The 19,179-nt window shown below is 40.0% G+C and overlaps 1 long non-coding RNA gene across 3 annotated transcripts in view; it reads left to right on the top strand.

Moving 5' to 3' along the window:
- The window catches only part of LOC150015473 (uncharacterized), a 29,634-nt gene extending 15,677 nt beyond the window's left edge, over window positions 1-13,957 (top strand). For all 3 annotated transcript variants that reach the window (XR_016510002.1, XR_016510000.1, XR_016510001.1), the window contains 2 exons: window positions 9,714-9,862; window positions 13,817-13,957. This is a non-coding gene — a long non-coding RNA (uncharacterized LOC150015473). The remainder of the gene's footprint in view (window positions 1-9,713; window positions 9,863-13,816) is intronic.
- The last annotated feature ends 5,222 nt before the right edge of the window (window positions 13,958-19,179 follow it).

The raw sequence follows: 19,179 nt of genomic DNA, 5'->3' as shown, positions 1-19,179 counted from the left end.
TATATAAATTTTTGGAATATTTTTTCTAGTTCTGTGAAATAGATCTTTGGAATCTTTATAGGGATTGCATTAAATTTATAGATTGCTTTGGGTAGTATTGACATTTTAATGATGTTAATTCTTCCTATCCATAAATGCATTATGGGCTTCCACTTATTTGTATCTTCTTCAATTTCTTCTTTGGTGTCTCATAATTTTCTGAGTATGGGTTTTTTTAACATGCCTGGTTAAATTTATTCCAAGGTATTTTATTCTTTTTGGAGCAATTCTGAATGTGATAGCTTTCTTAATTTCCCTTTCTGATAGTTCATTATTGACATATAAAAATACGACTGATTTCTGAATATTAATTTTGTATTCTGTTACTTTGCTGAATTCACTTATCAGTTCTAGTATTTGTGTGTGTGTGTGTGTGTGTGTGTGTGTACAACCTGTAAATATAACAAGAGTTTTACTTCTTCCTTTCAAATTTGTATGCCTTTTATTTCTTCTTCTTGTCTGATTGCTGTGGCTAGGGTTTCCAGTTTATTTTGAATAAGAAAAGGTGAAAGTGGACATCCCTGTCTTGTTCCTGATCTTAATGGGACCATGTAGTTTTTGCCTATTGTGGGTTTGTTTTATGTAACCTTTATTACATTGAAGTATGTTCCATCTAGTCCCACTTTTCTGAGAGTTGTTATTATAAATGGGTGCTGGATTTTATCAAATGCTTTTCTTTATCTATTGATATGATGATATGGTTTTTATCCTTCATTTTGTTTATGTGGTGTGGCATGTTTATTGATTTGCAAATATTGTACCAATTTTGCATCCCTGGGATAAATCTCACTTGATCATGGTGTATGATATTTTTTATTTGTTGCTGTATTTGGTTTGCTAATATTTTGTTGAGGATTTTGGCATCTATATTTATCAGGGATATTGGCCTGTAATTTCCTTTCTTTTTAGTGTCTTTATCTGGTTTTGAAATTAGAATAACACTGACCTCATAAAATGAGCTTGGGAGTCATTCCTCCTCTTAAATTTTTTGGAATAATTTGAGTAGAAGAGGTGTAAGTTCTTCTTGGAATGTTTGATAAAATTCACCTGTGAAGGCATCTGTTCCAGGGCTTTTACTTGTTTGAAGTTTTTTGATTACTGCTTCAATTTTACTAGTTGTAATCTGTTTATTCAGATTTTCTGATTCTTCTTGATATAGTTTTGGAAGATTGTATGTTTCTAGAAATTTATCCTTTTCATCAGGTCATCCAATTTATTGACATATAGTTGTTTACAATATTTTCTTACAATCCTTTGTATTCCTTTGGTATCAGTTGTTATTTCTTCTCTTTCATTTCTGATTTTATTTATTTGGGTCCTCTCTCACTTTTTCTTGATGAGTCTGGTTAAAGGTTTGTCAATCTTGTTTCCCTTTTCAAAGAACTAGCTCTTGGATTCATTGATCTTTTGTATCAGTGTTAAGACTCTATTTTGTTTATGTCTGCTCTGATCTTCATTATTTCCTTTCTCCTACCAACTTTGGGCTTTCTTTATTTTTCTTTTTCTAGTTCCTTTAAGTGTAATGTTAGATTGTTTATTTGAGTTTTTTCTTGTTTCTCAAGACAGGCCTGTAATGTTATCACTTCCCTCTTAGGATTGCTTCCTTGTGTCCCACAGATTTTGGGCTTTTGTATTCTCATATTCATTTGTTTTTTATGATATCTTTTGATTTCTTCCTTGATCTCTGTGTTAACCCATTCATTTTTTTAATAACATGTTATTTAGCTTTCATGTCTTTGTGTATTTTCAGTTTTCTTCTTGTGATTAAATTCTAGTTTTATAGCATTATGGTCAGAGAAGATGATTGATATGATTTCAATTTTCTTAAATTTACTGAGATTTGTTTTGTGTCCTGACATGTGGTCTAGCCTAGAAACATTCCATGTACACCTGAAAAGTATGTATATTCTGCTGTTTTGGGGTGAAATGCTCAACATATCAGTTAAACCCATTTGATTTAGTATGTTATTTAAGGCCACTGTTTTCCTATTGATTTTGTTTGGAAGATCTATCCATTGAAGTCAATGGGGTGTTAAAATTCCCTACTCTTGCTATATTCTTGTTGCTTTTATGTCCATCAAAAATTTGCTTTACATATTTAGGTGCTCCTATGTTGGGTGCATAAATATTTACTAGGGTTATATTCTCTTGTTAGAGTGTTCCTTTTATCATTAGGTAGTGTTCTTGTATGTCTCTTATTACAGCCTGGATTTCAAAGTCTATCTTGTTGCATATGAGTGTTGCTATTCCAGATTCTTTTCCCTTTCCATTTTCATAAAGTATCTTTCTCCATCCTTTTACTTTTAGTCTGTGTGCATCTTTTGATCTGAGGTGAGTCTCTTGAAGATAGCAAATATATATGGTCATTTTTTTTATCCTTTCAGCCACCCTATATCTTTTGGTTATAGCATTTAAGCCATTTATATTAAATGTGATTATTGATAGATACATATTTATTGTCATTTTATTTTTAAACTATTTCCCTCTCTTCTCCTCCTCCTCCTCCTCCTTCTCCTCCTTCCCCTTTCTCTTCTTCTTCCTCTTCTTCTCCTTCCCCTTCTCCTTCTTCAAGCAAGCCCGCAGCCCTTTAACATTTGTTGCACTAGTGGTTTGGTATTAACAAACTTATTTAGCTTTTTCTTGTCTGAGAAGCTCTTTATTTCTGCTTCAATTTTAAATGATAACCTTGATGGGTAAAGTAGTCTTACTTGTAGGTCCTTGCTTTTCATCACCTTGAATATTTCATGCCAATCCCTTCTGGCCTGAAATGTTTCTGTTGAGGAATCAGATGACAATCTAATTGGAGCTTCCTTGTAGGTAACTAACTGCTTTTCTCTCATGGCTTTTAAGATTTTCTCCTTGTCTTTAAGCTTTGCCATTTTAATTATGGTGTGTCTTGGTGTAGGCCTCCTTGGGTCCATCTTGTTTGGGACTCTCTGCACTTCCTGGACTTTTGTGTCTTTTTCTTTCACCAGACTAGGGAAGTTTCAATCATTATTTGTTCAAATAGGTTCTCGATCTCTTGCTCACTCTCTTCTCCTGCTATTCCCATGATGCGAATGTTGTTACACTTCATGTTTTTTCCAAAGGTTTCTTAAGCTCTTGTCATTCTTTTTCTTTTTTCTTTTTGCTGCCTCCCCTGAGTGTTTTTTCCTACATTGTCTTCCAAATCATTGATTTGATTCTCTGCTTCATCTAACCTACTGTTTATTACTTTCAGTATATTATTTATTTCAGATATTGCATTCTTTATTTCTGACTGGTTCTTTTTTATGATTTCTATGTCATTTTTCATGCTGTTGATCATCCTTGTAATCATTACTCTGAACTCCCTGTCTGATAAACTGCTTGATTCCCTTTCATTTACTTCTTCTTCTGGAGAATTCTCCTTTTTAGAGGGGAGCCCATTTTTTGTCTTTCCATTTTGGCTGCCTCTTTGTGTTTGTTTCTATGTATTAGGTAGATCTGCAAAGACTCTGGTGCAGCCCTATGTCAGATGATGCCTGTGACTGGCCCTGGGCCACCTGTTTGGAGTTATCAGTGATCCACAGCTTGTGGTTCCCTCTGTTGGGCATGGGTGTGTGCTGAAAGAACCTAGCTATGCACCAAGGCTGACTTTTACCAGCACTGAGCCCAGGGGAGGGTCAGCTAAAGTCTCAAAGCACCCAGGGACCTGCTACTGCCTGCAGGCTGCCTGTTAGGCTTAGTCACTCCAACTGTACCTCTCAGCAGGGCTTAAGCTCTACAGGGTGGGGCAAGAGCTATTCCTGCAGGTATAGCTATGGCTCTCCCTCAGGCTCAGCTGCATGGAGGGGAGTGCCCTACTTGAGATAGATGGCTTCTGTTGTATGGGGGAATAAATGAGCATAGGGATCCTGGTGGCTACCCTTTAGTTCTCTCCCCAGAGCCACCAACCCCAGATTCTACTCACACCACTCTAGTCTGCTCTGCCCTCCCTTCGTCAGAGCTCAGGGTGAATGTCTGTAAATAAAAAAAATTTTTTTTTTTTTTGCATTGGTCCTTTAAGAAGGTGGCCACATCTCTAGATGTTTTTTCTCCCAGGCAGACAGAAACCCATCTGCTTTTCACAGCCAAATGTTATGTGGGCACCTTTCCTGCTCTGGTGCTCTAGGTTGGGAAGCCTGGCTTGATGTTCAGACCCCACACATTTTAGGGGGGACCACCCACACTGGCTCCTGAAATGTCCCTCTGAAACTTCAACTGCCACCTGTGGGAACCCAGCCATTCCTTTTGTGCCTCTACACTTCCTACCAGTCTTTATGTGGTTTCCTCGGCAAGTCCTTGATTCTAAGGCTTCTCTCCAGCTAGTCTTCAGTTGGTTATTCAAGGTAATATCTCTATAATTTAGTTGTAATTCCAGATTGGTCCTGGGAGGAGGTTAGTGTAGTTTCTACCTACTCTGCCACCATCCTGGATCTTCTATCATCTTTTTGATAATAGCTATTCCAACAAGTATGAGATAATACCTCATTGTGGTTTTGATTTGCATTTCCCCGGTAATTAGTGACATTGAGCATGTTTCATGTACCTCTTGGCCATCATCTGTATGCCTTCTTTAAAAAAATGTCTATTGAAATTCTCTCCCCATTTTTATTTGGATTACTTTTTGCTATTGAGTTGTATAAATTTTTTATATATTTTAGATATTAACTTCTTATCATCTAATTGATTTACAAAATTTTATCCCAATTGATTGTTGATTTTTGCTTTTGTTGCCTTTGTTTTTGATGTCAATTTAAAAAAAAAAAAAAAAAGAAAAAGAAAAAAAAAAAACACTGCAAGACTGATGTCCAGAAGCTTCTAACCTACATTTTCTTTGAGGATTTTTATGATTTAGGGTCTTACATTCAACTCTTTTATCCATTTTGAGTTATTTGTGTGTGTGTGTGTGTGTGTGTGATGTGATATAGTAGTTTCATTCTTTTGCATGTAGTGGTCTAGTCTCCCAGCACTATTTATTGAAAAGACTACCCTTTCCCCAAGTATATTCTTGACTTCTTTGTTGTAAATTAACTGACCATATATATATGGGTTTATTTCTAGACTTTCTACTCTGTTCCCTTAGTCTACGTGTCTGTTTTTATGTTAGTACCATACTGTCTTGATTATTATAGCTTTTAATGTAGTTTAGAATCAGGGAGAATGATGCCTATTGCTTTGTTCTTTTTATTTTTTCCTCAGGATTGTGTTGACTCTTCAGGGTCTTTTGTGATTCCATACAAATTTTAGGACTGTTTCTTCTATTTCTGGGAAAGATGCCATCAGAATTTTGATAGGAATTGCATTGAATCTGTAGATTACTTAGGGTGGTTTGGACATTTTAACAATATTATTTATTCCAATTTATGAGCATGGAATATCTTTTTATTTACTTGTGTCTTTTTCAAGTTCTTTCACTGATGTCTTATAGTCTCAGTGTACAGGTCCTTCACCTTCTTGATTAAATTTATTTCTAGGTACTTTATTTTTTTCTGATGCAATTGTAAATGGAATTGCTTTTTTAATTTCTTTTTCTGATAGTTCATTATTAGTATATAAAAATGCAACATATTTCTGTTTATTGATTTTGTATTTTGCAACTTTACTGACTTTATTTATTATTCTAACAGTCTTTTTTTGTGGAGTCTTTAGCATTTTCTATATATAATATCATGTTTCTGCAAATAGTGATAGTTTTATTTTCTTATTTGGGTGGTGTTTATTTCTTTTTCTTGCCTAATGGCTCTGGCTAAGGCTTCAAATACTGTTGAATGAAAGTGGCAAGAGTGGACATTCTTGTCTTGTTCATTAATAATAATGTATCAATATTAGTTGATTAATTGTAGCAAATGTACCATACTAATATAAAATGTTAATAATAGGGGAAACTGGATGTTTGGTATAAGGGAATTTGCTGTATTGTCTTCTCTAATTTTCTGTAAATCTAAAACTATTATAAAAATTAAAGTCATATATATGGTCATTCTATGACTTCCTGAGGCTGCAGAACATAATGGGGTGCTCAGAATACAAGTGACCTCAAAACAACCCCTGGGAACCTCTCCTTAGTTCTCCCACCTGCCTTAACAGGCTTCTTTGCTTTCAAGAAGCTGAGAATTTTCTGACAAGGAAAGGCTCACCCAGGCCTTCTGGAAGTGGATGTTTACTTCCAAATATGAGGCATGAACTGCTCCATATTTGGGTGCAGACAGTTACCTGGGAATGTGTAAAGTTCCATCCCAAGTTTGTTATTTTAGAGCTGGCCTTTGAATATTAAAGAATTCCATTGACTTCAGGTAATCTTATTTTCTATCTCCCAGAGGAAACTGTCAATAATTTACATTGTACAGCTTTGGGTTATCGAATAACTCTGGATTTTCTGCTCTAAGGAAAGAGAGTAGGAAAGTGACTTTTTGTTTCTTTAAGGAAAGAACAATCACAGATTCTCTCAGTTGGGGGTGATAAAGGGGCCCTGGCAGGGCTCAGGAGGGCATCTTCCTGAGGATTAGGTATAAATTAGGTGGACGGGGTGTGGGAGAGCTGGCGTGTAGTGCCAAGATGCTGGAGTTCTCCCTCCTCCAAGGAAATTACGTTCTCATAGATGACCAGGTAAAGTGAGGATAGAAATCCCTCACAGCTATGGGGCAGGAGGACTCCTCACCCTGACTATGGCAGGCTTTGTTTTGTTTTTAAATATGGTGCTTCTTTGCCTTTAAAAAGGAACTGAAAATGCTCAGCGCATTTTGAGTGACACATACCAGCCTCGTGTATTTGTAAATATCTTTCCTTGGAGAGATTTAAACAGGAAGCTTGGAAAGTCTGTTTCCCCGACACATTGCACTAGTATTTAAGTTCTGCTTCTGAGGAAAACCAAAAGATACACTGATTTTCAGTCTCATTTAAGGTTGTACCCTAAACCATCAGCATTGCCCAGGAAGGAGGCACCAAAGTGAAATTCCAAGAGGGGCCCTGCCTTACCAGGGTGAATTACAAAGGAAGAATCATGTCTTATGGGAGAAAGAGCACCTCCTTTGTGTAGCTCTCCTTCCTTAATCTTAACATTGCCCCTCAGACCATTCCATAATGCTTGGGCCATTTTTAAACCCAAAGGTGCTTCTGGACGCTTTTTAACTGCCTAAGTGAAAAATGCAAATGAACAAAACAAAGCCATGACTATAAATGCCCCAAATGAATACTTAGCCTTATTTTGATTTCTCACTTTTCATTTAAGACTTGCCTTGTTAATCTGCTTTGTATACATTTAACATTTATATTGTACTTCTGCTTCTTTCTGGTTTGTTTTTTTTTAATTCTCACTGAAGGATATGTTTATTGATACTTTAGAGAGAGAGGGAGAAAGAGAGACAGAGAGAGAGAGAAGCATCAGTGTGAGAGAGACATATCAATCAGTTGCCTTCCATGTGGTCCTGACTGGGGGCGGAACCCAAAACCTAAACCTAGGTATGCACCCTGACTGGCAATGGAACCTGCATCCTTTTGGTGCAGGACAATGCTTCAACCCACTGGATCACTGGGCCATGGCCCTCTTCCTGATAATAAATTTCTAAATTCAAGTAGGTGGTAGGTAAGTCAGACCTATCATCTTGTGGAGCTGTCTTTGGTGGTAGGTGGGCGGGTGTCAGAGTGTGGGCTGGGTCCTGAGAGGACATGGGTGTAGAATCCTCTAGGTTAGTGGGGACAGGGATGACAGGTTGGGTGGCAGTGCAGACCTGGGCAGACAACCAAGAATGAATGAGCTGATTGCAAAAGTTTTTCTTTCTCTCTCACCTGTCTTTTCCAAGTGCAAACATGTTTTATAGGACACTAAGTTAAGCAAAGTTGTGGTTTCTCCTCATTCCTCATGTGATTTCCAGACATGACGGTCCTTCTCCTGGCAAGCTGAGTTAGCTTCCTTCATGAGACTTTTGGATTTAATTAATTTCTATGTTTAAAAAGAATTCAAAAAGAAAAAAAGAGAAAAAAATAGAAACTTCTGAAAAAAATCTGCTTGTGGAGATGATGTTCATCTGTGGAAATGCTTTGTTTTTACATGGAGTTAAGTCAAAGGGTTTGAGGACAAGCAAGAACAGGACAGTTTTCCCTTCTCCCCTCTCCCCTCCCCTCCCCTCCTTTCCTCTCCCCTCCTTTCCCCTCCCCTTCCCTCCTCTCCTCTCCTCTCCTCTCCTCTCCTCTCTCTATTCATTTGAAAAAAATTGGATGTTTGCCCATCCAGACAAAGCTGGCTTAGGAAAGAAAAGCTCAGAGAAGGAGCAGTGTGAGGAGACTGAAAATAGCAAGAATTGGACACACTTTGGTTTCCAGCCCTTAATTTTGGAGAGGAAGAAGTGTTTTCCTGCTTCTGGCTCAGATCTGGGTAGAAGGGAGTGCCATTCGCACCTCTGGCTCTTGGGTGGCCTGAACAGGAGTCCCTGAGCTGTCCTGCCACATGGCAGCTGGCACGAGCCTGCCCCCCTCCGCAGGAACACAGGCCCACACTGTTAAGGATTAGGTGGAGCATATGCATGTAAGATGCTTATGGCTTTTTCAGACACAAGGCCACTTCCCAGCCTGAGAAACGGCTTGAAGGAACGAGGGTAATTAGATCGTCTCGTGCCCAGAGGCACAGAAAGCTAAGCAGTCAGCTGAGCCCCAATGCTTTAGTCGCCTCTCCTTCCTCAGCCGCCTTCCCTCTTCTCATTGCTTTTTCTTTTTCTCCCTCTACTTCTCATTTGCTTTTTCCTTCTTTATGTGTCCTCAACTTCTCTTCCTTGTTCCTTTTTCCCTTTTGTTCTGCCTTTTTGCTTTCCTCTTATCTCTTCTTTTTCTCCATACTTTTATTTTCTCCCTTGATACTCTTCATGCTTCTTCACGTTTATCACAATTTATTTTTCTTGACTTATTTGTCAGCTGCAGTGGATTTCAATTCTCATAGAGACAAAATGCAAACTGTGTCATTGAAAATCAGTGCATGTCTTCATATTGCTGCAGAGAGGCAGTGGTGTGAGACCACAGCAGTACTGAAGCTGCCATTGATTGAGTACTGTTCTTAATTTTTCTAACAGCCCAGCTGAGCAGCGGTGTCTGTTTCCCAGATTGGGAAATAAGCCTTAGACAGCAGTCTTGCAGAGCATGCTAGAGTGTAGGGTTGGACTCATCTCTGTCAAAGTTTCCCTTGCTTTATGCTGTCTTTAGGACAATGGATAAAATGGCCACAAATGTTGGGTGGAGGTAGTGTTTGTAGTTCAATTCAGATGTCCCAAGCAACATTCTCCAACTTTTGTGTGTACCAGCATTACCTACTGGTTTCAATTCAGTTCTGGGGAGGAGTCTGAGAATGTGCATTTTTCACAAGTTCCCAGGGGTGACTGCTGGCCTGACAACCACATTTTGAGAACCACTGGTCTAAAAGGCATTGATTTTCAAATTAGGTGGCTGGCCTAAACTCAATCCCAAGTAGCAGGAAACATTTTCTATACCTTGATGTGAATGCAGGGGAGTACTTAAATAGTTTAATCCTGTCTAATTTCACAGAGGACTAGAGATTTCCTGATACATTAAAAGTAGTCAGAATATAAAAATGATAAAAAGCTAAAATAAAATGAAGGAAAAACAAAAATAGGAGTTTAGTACAAATAGTTGGAATCCAATAAGAATAATTTTCCTTTTGTTGGCAGAGCTATATGGACTTCCCTTTATTTTCTTGGCTGACTGTGTCCTGTTTTCATTTTGGGATGAGGACACTTGAATTTTACCCCTTTAAGAAAATTCTACTTTTCCCAAACTGCCTTGCAGAGACTATTTCCTTCCTTAGATAATTGAGAAGGTAAGAAGTGATTGATTTTATCTTTTTATAACTTGTAAAAATTTGCAAAATGACAATTGTGTAAGGTGTATTATTTGAGCAACTGTATTTGTTGAATATCTCTCACTTGCTTGTCATAGAAAATAAATCTAAGAAATATAATAGATAGACACACAGGAAAACTGAAATAGGACTCCTGTCTTCATGCCACTTACAACCTAGTTCGAAGAACAAGGTGTACATTAATTATGTCCTTTAACAGTGTTCAAAATTTCTAAATATAGCAGTTCACCAAAAGGAAAGGTCAGAGCAGGTTAATGTAGGCACAAAGAAATGGATTTAAACTTGATAGCTAAAGAGGAAAAAAGAGTTGAGAACATTATGAAGAGTTTTACCATAATTTCGATGTAGAAGTTAGTATACTGTTGTATAAACAAAAGAATCCCAAAAACTATTTGACACTTAAACAGCTGTTCATGATGAAAAAGAGAACTGAGTTTGCCTTCAGAAGTGGACTGAGTTGTAGATTTGCTACTTACTACTTGTGTGACCTTGTGCCGGTCATTCGACCTCTTCAAGTCCTGGTTTCTGCAAAAATAAAACAAAGATTTCCGGTATCTATCGTATCAACTGAGCTTCAGTCAGGAAAACAGAAACCAATATCTGAAGCAAAAAAGGACATTTAAACTGGGGATTGGGTATTCAAACAATATAGGAAAGATTGGGAGGAGATTTGCTGGTGGGTCTGGGAGAGTAAGGAAGCTGCTGCCCCCACCCAGACGTCAAGAAACAGGGCTAGTGCTGGCAAGTCAATCAAGGTCCTCCAGCTTTAGCAAAAGCTCCTGCTCCTGCGACAGGAAGAATGCTACCGTCTCCCTTCTGCCTTCCAAATCTAACAAGGGCATTGTATTGGCAGAAACAAAACTGGAACCCTGGAGGCAAGGTACTTCAGAAGGTGCAGTTCCCAGTGTTTAGCCCTAAGAGTTCAGGAAAGGGCCCAGAAGGAAGTAGAGGTGAGAACAAATGCCAACAGACAGTATTCAGCTCACCACTAAAAGGGTAATTTAAAGCTGTGGGTTGCAAATCATTAGTGAGTTGTGAAATCAATTTAAAAGGTTGTGACCAGCATTAAAAAAAATCAAATGCATAAAGTAGAAAAGAACACAGTGCATTGCAGAGAGTAATATTTGAGTGTGTGTATGTGTGTGTGTGTGTGTGTGTGTGTGTGAGAGAGAGAGAGAGAGAGAGAGAGAGAGATACATACGCTGGGTCATGATGTACAAAGGTTTGGAAATCACAGAATAAAGAATCAATGAAATAAAATGATTTGTGCACTTTTTAAATTGTAAAGAGCAAAGCAAACATTATGAATTAATAACACATTTGCCATTCTTGAGCCCCTATGCCATTTTTACTCAACTTCAGTGTTTCATCTGTAGCGTTAAGATATCTCCTGTCTTCTGTGGCAAGTATACTCAGAATTCCCCACACTCCTGGAGACCCACAGGATGACACCAACAGGGACGGACAATGGAGATTAGTATTAAAGGGGCAGGGGGTGGAGGAGAAAAACTGACCTTGCTGTTGATTTCTTTAAGGTCCAGCCTAACTTTCCTGGCATGCTTAGTCAGCAAAAATGCTTGCTCGTATTCAGTTGGGGAGAAAAGAACCTGAATGATAGGTGAAATAGCTTGTAAAAGACACACTGAATGCCCTACTCATAATAATAGAGTTTATTTCCAGACTCAATGATGTCCCCATTCGAACAACAGGTTTCTCAGGTACATACCCTCATTCTCAACATCTGGGAACTAAAAGAATCCTGCAGGCTTGGGGATTTTATTAACTGAAAAACCATTGTGGGCTCTTTTCTTGTAGACCACATTATTTCAAGGATCCTAGTACCTTTGGGAATGGGTTGAATTTCATTTCGTCTGAGGGTAAATGAAAATTTAAATGAGGTACAAACGTAACCATTTCATTTATGAATTTATTTTTGGTTTAGAAATTCTTCCTTATCTCTCCTTCCCTGTATACCCTCCTTATTTAATTGCTTGTAAGAGGCAGTCCGCGATAGAATAAGATAGAATAACTGGTTTTCCTGGAATAGCAAATACATAATAAGAAAAAAGCACCATTCACTCCTAACAATTTACTAGTTGTTCTCTGAGCCCCCTGGGAGGTGGCTGAATGTTGTGATGCTTCTCTTTATAGCAAAGGATGTATGATAGGATCCAGGTCAACACCAAGTAGGAATTCAAAACCTAGTCATGTTTACTCTACAGGGAACAGTATTTTTTGTCTCCCTACCACCCCCAACTCAGGTGAACGGAGAGCCACAGTCAGACCTGGCTGTGCTTATCAAAATGTACCTGTGTTTTTCTATCCTGGTGTTTGTCCCTAGGCAGCAGGGAGGCCAGGAAATAAGACGACTGTTCTTTTTGCCACCCAGAACTGAAGGTTATTAAGGGAGGTGTGGGTTGGGGAGTGGTGGGTGATGGCATAGGTATTATTTGGGGGCAGGAAGTGTAATGAGATTTGTAAAAATACTGGGAGCATTGGAAAAAATGCATTCAGGAAACGTGAAGAGTAATTAAAGAAGTCAAAAAACTTCTCATGAATATTCATGTGGGATTAGAATATGGACCAGGAAGGGGAGAGTCTGATTGAAATAAGTTTGATCAGAATATCATGTGCCCTAAGTAATTTTAGGCATTGTCTGAGAAAGGATTTAAGGCCTTTGGGGATAGGAGAAAAATAATATTAAACTTAGAGTTCCCCAAAGAGCTGTTTTTTGAAATGAGAATAAAAGGGAATAAAGAAAGAAAGTTCCCATTTGTTGACAACATTTCAGGAACTATTTTAGGTGCTTAGCCTACCCTCCCTTCCCTCCCTACCTCTTTCCTCCCTCCCTCCTTCCTTCCTTCCTTCCTTTCCTTCCTTCCTTCTCTCCTTCCTTCCCTCCTTCCTTCCTTCTTTCCTTCCTCCTTCCCTTCCTTTCTTAAAAAATCTCTTACTTTATTTCTCCTACTTTAGAGATGAGATTTTAAGTAGCTTGCTCACATTTATACAACTAAATGAAAAAGGAAGATTCAAATTGAACTTCCCCTAACTCTCAAACCTATGTTCTTTCCAAAACATTACCTCTCTTCCAGAAAATGGAATGGAAAATGTCTGTGGAAACCCAATTACTGTTCCAAGCTATATTGCATAGTGACACTGAACCTACAGTGATCTTCATGCATGCGGGCAGTGCCCAAAAGTTTCATAAAATTTATATAGCCAGTTATACATCCCCGGGAGAGGACTTTGTGGAGTTTCAGCTTTGCAGGAGAGGTGAGAAGATAAGGCTGTGATCTGAAGGGCACTTGCAATAGAAATTGCCCTTGCAATAGAAATTTCTTGGCCACCCTCATTGTGAACGCCAGGCAGTCCTGTAGTTCAATGGTGGTATTTTAATTTCTTTAGTGTTTCATGTAGATATATGCAGTGTGATTTAGGCTGCAGCTAACCAGGACCAGCTATACAATTTGCAGGGCCAAATGCAAAATAAAAATGAGGGGTTCCTTTCTAAAAAAGTATTAAAGACTTCAAGATGGTGAAAGAACAGTATTAAAAACAAGTGCACAGTTGTCTGAATGTGTGGAGCCCTGTGTGACTGCACAGGACATTTGCCCATGAAGTTGACCCTGGAGCTAATTACTAGTGATTCAGTCCAACAAAAGGCCTACAGTCCTTTGTTTTATGCCAAGGTTAATAACAAAAAAATCTGGTAACCTGAAGGTGAGATTTTGTTGAAAAAAAAAAGTTGAAACAACAGCTATTCCAAACTCACTTATTTGTTCTTTCATTTCTGAAGTCATTAATTTAAAAGGCACTTATTGACCCCTTACTGTATGTGGGGTACTCTGCTAGGTGTTGGGGATGTGAATGCTCCACTCTGAAACATGACCCGTATGCTCTTGCCTCTTCCAGAAGTAGCAGTGGCCTTGAAGACACGAGCAGCTGGGACACTGGACTTGGAAATGAGTGGTTGCTTCATTTCTTGACACAGAAGTCTGTTCACTGAGAAAGGTCTCTACATTCCCCCAGGGAGAAAAAGAAATAAAATTGGGGGGGGGGCGAAATAGGCAAAAGGAGATACTTATTGGAAAGATATGGAGAACTCACAGAACTGAAGGATATAGGAAAAAAAAAAAAAGCCTTAGGAGGGACTGAAACTCAGACAGGTTTAGGCAAGCTTGGGAGAAGAAAGTGATAGCCTCATTTGAGTGCTGCTTAGAATTAAAAAAAAAAAAAATCAGGTAGATGCAGAGATTAGAGTTAAACCTATTCTCAGTTGGTGTCACAATGCCCTCATGGATCTGGGCAAGGCTCTGTCCTGTTTTATTTTATGTATTTTCCTTATTTGATTCCTAAGTCTCCCTCTGCTTTAAGGACAACTACTACTTTAAATGTGCTGGATTTCTTTCCTTGATATATATATATTAAATATAAGTGTTTTTGGTATATATGTGTGTGTGTTTAAAGTTTACATAACAGGCTTTGTACTGTAAATATTGTTCTGATGCTTACCTTTTTGCTCAATAAAAATGTTTCTGAAGGCCTCCCCAAGTTGCTGTGTGTGCACAGTGCAATGGCTCTAAGCTGCATGGTGTTTCATAGAATTATCTACATTCTTAAAAGCCATACATCCTGGTGATGGTCACCTTGCTTGGTCTCCAGTTTCCCACTACATAGCTCATCGTGATGAGCAGTCTCAGTGAGAATTTTTCTAAGACAGAGGTTTTGCCTGGTCGTAGGAATCACTTTGAAGGGAGGTGCAGAGGGGTGTTACTTATTAACATGAATATTCTTGGACCCTGTGGCTGGAGATTCTGACTCAGCAGGTCTGAAGGGGGCCCTGGAACCATTGGGTTTCATAAGTTCCCATGTGAACGTATTGTCAGGTGCATTTGGGCAAAACTGATCAACAGCACAGCCTGGAATAGGATTTCTGGGCCAAGGGTACACCTGTTCTTCATTTCACTCTTCTCTGGAAAGACTGGTCCATTTGGCTCTTCACCGCATCTACCGACTCTGTTTTTAACATCCAGCATCTCCAACGGGTTCTCACTTACGACTGCTTGCTTCACATTACCAAGTTGTCCTTAATGCACTTGAAGGAGAGTATGATGCTTGTCTTTATGTTCTTTTTCTCCTTAGTTCATGATTGTAAGTTCATCTGGCATCTGCTCTTCCATCTGTCCTTTCTGATCACAGTCATGCTTCTCTGCTGCTGTATTTCCCTTTGAGCCATGCTCTCCCAGAATATCAGGTACCTTGTCTGATGCTGTGAACCTGCAAAAGTCTTTAGCTCAGGCCCTAGACTGTACTATTCCCTGTTCAGTTCAGGAAGAGAAAGAAAAAGAAATATGTGTGTTTGTGATTTGGGTGGCACGGAGTCAGAGAGAGAAAGAGAGAGAGAGAGAGAGAGAGAGAGAGAGAGAGAGAGAGAGAGAGAACACTTAAGATGTTAATTTCAGTTTATCCTCCTTATCCTTCTTCCTTCTCCTTATACTTACTTCTGCCTGGGAGGTCTGGTTTTTAAGAACTGGTCTCTGTCTCCCTTGGTGGTAAACACCTAATACTTGAGATGTGATAGGAGGGGTGGAAAGAAGGACATATAGAAACTGGAGGATCTGTTTGTCTCTATTGTCCTTTTGATGTAATATCTGGAATCCTCATAGGGTCCCAGTAGTGCTCTGATTTCTCTGCTGTCTGCAGCCAGTCCTGGGTTAGCTGGGTTCTTCTCTCCAGGACTGGTGGCAGCAGGGGTAAGTGACACACCTAGGTCAGGTGAGGGATGGAAGGAAGCATGATAGATGTTCTGCATCAGTGCATCCAGCCCTCTTCTGCCTGTGGTGCTGTCTACCTATCTCTCTCTCCTGGTTTAGGACCCAAGGAGGAGTATTTCACAGGTTTCACATTAGCTTCTCAGATCTTTCAAGGTCCCCATAGCATCTCAAGGGCAATGCTGCATAGAGGAAAGCAGCAGCCACATTACTGTGTCCTCTTTTCTAGCTTCCGTCATGTTCCCAGCTAATCTGCTCTGTTCAGTATTCATAGGAGAGGGAGTCTTAGGGGCCTGGCCTGCACCAGGTGGCTACCCCTTTGCCAGGGCAGGACATTGTGACTGAGTTACAGCAAGACTAATATAACAGTTGGGGCAGGGGAAACTAGGTAATGCAAAGATGTTTCCACAGCCTAGACATTTGCCTTTCAAGGGGGAAAGTTAGAGAAGGTTTGTGCAGCTGATTAGGAGAGCCTTGAATCAATGATTTAATTCATATGGACACTCCACTGTGCTTGTACTACAGTCTAACAGAGGTGAATCTTTTTGAAACAGTAAGAATACTCTGAACAGTTGATGCCTGACATCAATTCAATGCCAGAAACCCACAAGCCCCTTATAACCCTTGTTTGGCGGTAATCTTTGCTTTACCTGAATTTGCTTAAGTTTATGAAAAGCTGATCTCCAAAGGTTACTATCGTACCTGTCCAAACAACAGTTTCTCAGCAGTGGCCATTAAATGAAGGGAGCTCAGTTTAATATTGGGTTGGCCAAAAGATCTGTTTAGTTTTTTCCATAAAATAAAAGACACATTTTTCATTTTATTTTATTTTATTTTTAATATGCTTTATTGATTATGCTGTTAGAGTTGTCTCAATTTCTTTTCCCTTTGTTCCTCTCCGCTCAATGACACCCCTCCCTCCAGTTGCCCCCCCCTTAGTCCATGCCCATTGGTTGTGCATATAGTTCTTTTCAACATCTTCCTATCTACTCCACTCCCTCCTACTATGCTTCTTAATTCCCTTACCCCTCCTTGCTGACCTCCCCCTAAAATGTTCCCCATACCTATAATTCTTTTCCCCCTCTCAAGGCCTTCTTAATTTGCCTTTGGTTCAGTTCCCTAGCTTCTGTTGTTGGTTGTTGTGATACAGTTTTCATTTTAATCTTCATAGTTTTGATTCTTTTTCTCTGAAACAAGTCCATTTAACATTTCATATAACGGTGGTTTGGATTTGATGAACTTCTTCAGTTTTACTTTGTCCTGGAAGCACTTTCTCTGCCCTTCTATTCTGAATGACAGCTTCACTGGATAGAGTAATCGTGGTTGTAGGTTTTTGCTTTTCTTTCCTTTGAATATTTCTTGCCAGTCCCTTCTTGCCTGCAGAGTTTCTTTTGAGAAATCAGCTGATAGTCTTATTGAGACCCCTTTGTATATAATTCTCTTCTTCTCTCTTGCTGCTTTTAAGATTCTCTCTTTATCCTTAATTTTTGACATTTTGATTATAATGTGTCTTGGTGTGGTTCTCCCTGGGTCCAGTTTATTTTGAACTCTCTGTGCTTCCTGGACCTGTAAGTCTATTTCCTTCCTCAAGTTAGGGAAGTTCTGCTTCATTACCTTTTCACATAATTTTTCAACTTCTATTTCTTCTTCTTCACCTTCTGGCAACCCTACGATTCAGATGTTGGCCCTCTTATAGCTGTCCCATAGGTTTCAGAGCCTCTCCTCATTTTCCTTACTTTTCATTTCCTCTTTCTGCACTGGTTGACTGTTTGTTCCTTCCATATGTTTCGATTTGTTGATTTGATCCCTGGTTTTCTTTCCCTCACCACTAGTTTCATATGTGTTTTTGTTCATTTCAGCAGGACTAGCCTTCATTCCTTCCCTATCTTGTTTAAGATCTGCTGTTAGGTCTGTAAGCATTTTTATAACCAAAGCTCTGAACTGTGCCTCAGAAAGATTTCCTATCTGCTGCTTTGTTAGATTAGATATTTGCTGTCTGGTCAGCTGCATCACTGGGATCTGTGCCATCCTGACAGTTTTGTGTTTACCTTTGCTTCCTGGGTGGGGCTTTCACACCTCCTACGCTATAGGGGGCAGAGCCCCGTGAACTCGTCACAACCGGGTGACCGTTCTCACCATGCTGTGACGTTTTCTGTGGAGGTGGGGGTTCAACATGGATTCCTGCCATTCACTCTCCACTGAAAGAACGGGAGCCTTCTCCTCCGTCCCCTCGCCCTCCAGCCCTCACGGTCCGAGGCAATGGGGGTCTGCCTTCCCCGGCATTGGAATCACAAGCTCTCGGGTCTGGTCTGCAGCCGAGGGTGCTCCCCAGGCACTTCTTGCCTCCCCTTTAAATATGGGTGTCTGTGCTTACCGCCGTCCTGCCGCCATTGCTGCTGCTGCTGCCACCAGCACAACTTGATCTCCCCACCCTGGCTTCACCCCTCCTACCCATCTGATGAGCACCACTTCTTTATAACTTCATACGTTGGACTTCCATTTATTTTCTGGAACTTCTGGTTATTTCTGGTTTTGTGGTAGTTGTATTCCTTATTAGTTGTGGAGGGAGATGAGCATGTCAGTCTAGGCCTCCATCTCGGCTGGAAGTCTCCTGTGTGTGTGTTTGCCTCTGTGGCTTAGGTAGAGCTGTCACACCTGTTACGTTGTTAGGGGCGGAGCCTGAGGGATTTGTCAGTACTGTACAAGGTGACCTGTTTCACCATGTTGTGGCACTGTATGTGGGGGAGGAGTCTGAGAAGGAACAATGCTGCTTAGTCAGCACTTGCCCCTTTTCCAGGCACTTCTCCCACTTCTGTATGGGACTGGCGCCTCTCTAGCTGTTGCCCTGTCCGTCATTCCCAGAGTGGATGGGTCTGCAGATGTTCTAGGACTGTGGGGGCCCTTTAAACGAGCGGACTCTGCTGAGAAGCCAGCCTTCACCCCAACCCCCACTGGTTTGCACAGTCAAAAGCAATGAGGCTTGATTTTCCCCAGTGCTGAGACCATGAGCTGCGCGGTCTGGTGAGGAGCTGAGAATGCTCTCTAGGTGTCCCTCCTGACTTTTTAAAACATGTAACTGTGCTTTCTGCCAGCCTATCACTGCTGCCACCACCACACTGTGTCCTCTCAGCCCTGGCTCTGCCCCTCTTACCTGTCTGGATGAGTATTTCTTCTTTATATCTTTGTTTGTTGGATTTCTGTGCAGTTTGATTTTCTGGAACTTCTGGTTGTTTCTAGTTTTGAGGTAGTTGTATTCCTTCTTAGTTGTTGAGGGAGATCCAGCGTGTCTGTCTACACCTCCATCATGGCCAGAAGTCCACACATTTTTCATTTTAATCAATAACTATATTTGGATATTTTGAGTATGTTGGTTATCTCCCATGTGGTATAACGTTGGTTGTTCTTAATTGATGTCTCAATTTGATACTATCAGCTTCAACTGGTCTACCCAATTGTGGAGCATCATCCAGCGAGAAATCTCCAGCACAAAACTTCACAAACCAC

Source organism: Furipterus horrens, unplaced genomic scaffold, assembly GCF_987537825.1.
Source record: "Furipterus horrens unplaced genomic scaffold, mFurHor1.1.pri manual_scaffold_3, whole genome shotgun sequence".
Taxonomy (NCBI): Eukaryota; Metazoa; Chordata; class Mammalia; order Chiroptera; family Furipteridae; genus Furipterus; species Furipterus horrens.
This window is presented reverse-complemented; position numbering and strand designations above follow the sequence as displayed.